Source organism: Nicotiana attenuata, unplaced genomic scaffold (assembly GCF_001879085.1).
Source record: "Nicotiana attenuata strain UT unplaced genomic scaffold, NIATTr2, whole genome shotgun sequence".
Taxonomy (NCBI): Eukaryota; Viridiplantae; Streptophyta; class Magnoliopsida; order Solanales; family Solanaceae; genus Nicotiana; species Nicotiana attenuata.
In genome coordinates this window covers 10,601-14,130 of record NW_017676086.1, presented here as the reverse complement: position 1 = coordinate 14,130, position 3,530 = coordinate 10,601, and the positions used below count along the sequence as shown (strand labels likewise).

Sequence of the window (3,530 nt, the reverse complement as noted above, 5' to 3'; positions counted from 1 at the left end):
AAAGTGATTAGGGGAATTTTAGTCATTTCAGTATTTTATCCATGTATTACTAATACATGTATTAGTTATTCCATCTTCTACCCCGCATAAAATAATACACAGATTGACTCATAACTTATACATGTATTATTTATGCATAATTAAAAAATGTCAACCAAACATGGTATTAGTTATGCAGAATTTTATACAAAATAACTATTGCCTACCAAACATGGTATAAGTTATGTTACCCCTTATACATGAATAACCTTTCTTCGAACCAGCTACCAAACGACCTCTTAGTGTACAAGAAGTACACGTGTATAATTGATCACGATTTTTACATGAGACCTCATGATTCTAACTCACTTCATTGACCACTGGGCCACACCCTTGAGTATTTCTAATTATATTCTTATTCCCGGAGGATTGGTAAAGTTAGTGATCATGGGGGGTAAAAGATGGTCATTCTTCTTCATTTTCCCGGATAAGCATATGCTTATGAATAGTAGTAAAACGATGCAAGTTGCAATTATTAGGTTACTATTCATATTCTACTCTTAAAAACTAGCAGGATGCAATACCTGGTGCATATGTTGGGTTTCCTTTCGTTGCCTTCTTTAAATGGCAGGAAAAGACACCGTAAATAACTGGTAGAGTCATTTTCTAACACAAGGATATAGAAATGAAAGTGATCAAGTAATATGATGATACAAATTAAAGTGCCCATGAAGACAGTAGTTTAATGAGGTGGAATTGACAAATGCTTAGATGTGGAAACTTGAACAGCTAAAAAGTTTGTCTCCTAGTCTTATTCAACAGCTGATAAATAAAGTAGCAGGTTGGAATAAAAAAATCCTATACAGTTGTAATAAAGAAATCAATACATCTTGCTTAAAGAATGGGCCTCACCTTTTCACAGTACTCCTACCTGCCCTTCCTATATTCTTTCTTTCTTATAGAGAGACTTGCTTGATGTCTCATTTTGCCTCAATTTCACAAAAACAATGATCCCTTTTCTTTGGTTAATACTTCTAACACACATTAGATGGGTAAATACCGTAGATCTAGCAAATGTTTCAACTTCACTTGTCCAAAACATATTCATATTAGCCGGACAAAGTAACATGTCCGGGTCGAGGTGGTGTCACCAACCATGGCCAAAATGGCATAGTTAATGAAACATGGGATGGTGTAATTCCACCAGAATGTCAATCCAATCCAAATATCCTCAGACTCAGTGCAGGATTAACACGGTTTGAAGCTCAAGAACCACTTCACCAAGACATAGATTTGGGTAAAGTTTGTGGGGTTGGGCCAGGAATGTCATTTGCCAATTCAGTTCTAGAGAAAGATCCAAGCTTTGGAGTGATTGGTTTGGTGCCTTGTGCTATTGGAGGTACAAATATAAGTGAATGGGTTCGTGGGGGTGTTTTGTATAATCAGATGATAAGAAGGACAGAGGCTGCGTTGCAAGGAGGTGGGAAGCTCCAAGCTTTGTTATGGTACCAAGGTGAGAGTGATACCCAGAATCTTGAGGATGCCATATTGTACAAATTTAGATTAAAGAGATTATTCGAGAGTGTGCGCCGTGATCTACAGTCACCTACATTGCCTGTGATTCAGGTAATTGAAAAAAATATCTTTAGTCCTTCAAAGAGTAGTTGGCAAAAGTTTTTTACTAGTAAACTTTTTCGTACATTTTTTATAAATATTTTATTATAAAAAAGTTTAAACTTAAGGTACGTTTTATTTTAAATATAAAATTTTAAGTAAGCATCTAAGGATTATTCTTGATTTAAGACGTAAAATAATTGATTTGACACTCATACTTTGAACATCACTTTTTATTAATTATCTGGGACGGAGGGATTTACCTTAGCAAGTTTTGGAAATACCGCATGAAAATTCGAGGTGGCCTAGACTGGTTGCTCTCTTTCTTTTTCGGAAAACCCAAGTTGCTTTAAAGATAAGGAGATCAAATTCAATACAGTGCAACTCTTTTTAATGTCATTATTGGAGTTAGTTAAGAGTGGTCCATGTCTTATTGTATTTATTAAGGCAAATTGAATACTTTGGTTAATTTATTTGGTTGGTGTGGGTGTGGGTGTAGGTAGCCCTGGCATCATCTCTAGGACCTTATAAGGAGCAGGTTAGGAAAGCTCAACTGGGCATTAATCTTCCAAATGTAAGAACCGTTGATGCCAAAGGGCTCCCAGTGGGGATAGATTATGTGCACATTACCACACTAGCACAAGTTCAGACTACTCAGGCCGTGCTTCTGCCTGTTCAGACAGAGACTATTCAGACTAGTAATGCCCCCAAAAGATGCTCCAATTTTGTTGTGGGTGTTCTACTTAGTCCATTTAGATGATGCAGCTTGGAGATTTACTTAAGGGATCAAGATGAGTACAACGTCTATGGTTGTCTCACCTCAGCCAAAAGTTCAGAGCGCTTAAAACCATAGGTTGGGATCATACCAAATCAACAAATAGTTTCTTAGATATTGTTAACGTACAGGAGTACAAAGTTATGATACTACATGATACTCAAAACTAAGAGAAGGCCAACATATCCCATAACGTTGGATAATGAACATAATCTTCCAAGTGGACATGGAGCAGCGGGCACCTGCTTTGGTCACACTCTATTCCCTTCGTGTAATTATACTTTCCCAAAAGGCACAAACCAAAAATTAATTTCATTTTTTATAAAGCTCAAGTCTTGATGTATGTATACTTCCCACACTTATGCACATACAGTATATATGTGTTGATGAATATTTAATCAATTCATGGTTTCACTTTCTGATGATTCTTTGTTTTTCTCCTTAAATAAGGCCTGTGGTTGATGGGTTATGCTTCTCCGTGGTATTACGCTGAGGAGTAAATAAGTCCGATATGATGTACTAAAGCTTCCAACTTTTGCACCAATGAAGTATTGCCTATTACTGCTTGCCTCTTTAGTTCTGATTAACCTTGGTAGTTGAAGATACATTATTTTCTCTTCTGACGAGAGATCATTTGCTTTTGCTTACTAGTTTAACAAGTTTGGACTAACATAATCACTCCCAAAGAAGGAAAAGTCCAGTTAATTGTTTAACCAAAAAGTAAAACTTCAGTCAAAGCTTTAATTTAGAAGAACTCGAGTTACTGATAATCAGAAATGAATAAAGGAAATTAATTTTGCTAACAATAAGATAGACAGAAGAAAACAAAGTAAACCAGTATATTCAGATGATCTTGCGTGTCCTTACAAATGACCAGCTTTCTCCTTTTTATAGCTATCTCTAAGATATACGTTTTTCCTTTGTTATAATCAGGACATTATAGACAATTAAAGGCATTAAATGCTACGTTACATAATCATTGTAATTTAATACAGATTCTCTAACGTTTTTAGTATTTAATGCTTATTAAATACTGTATCTGTACTCTCTTGTGCTGTCAGATTCATTCTCCTTAATTTGCGGATTTAAATAAGTACGAGCGTCGAGTCTTTTGAGTAACTGCTCATGCCTCTGCTCGTATCTGTTGCAGCTCGTGCCTCTT

General features: G+C 35.9%; 1 pseudogene; it reads left to right on the top strand.

The window, feature by feature from the left end:
• Positions 1 to 986: 986 nt before the first annotated feature.
• LOC109220735 lies at positions 987 to 2,353 on the top strand (annotated as a pseudogene).
• The last annotated feature ends 1,177 nt before the right edge of the window (positions 2,354 to 3,530 follow it).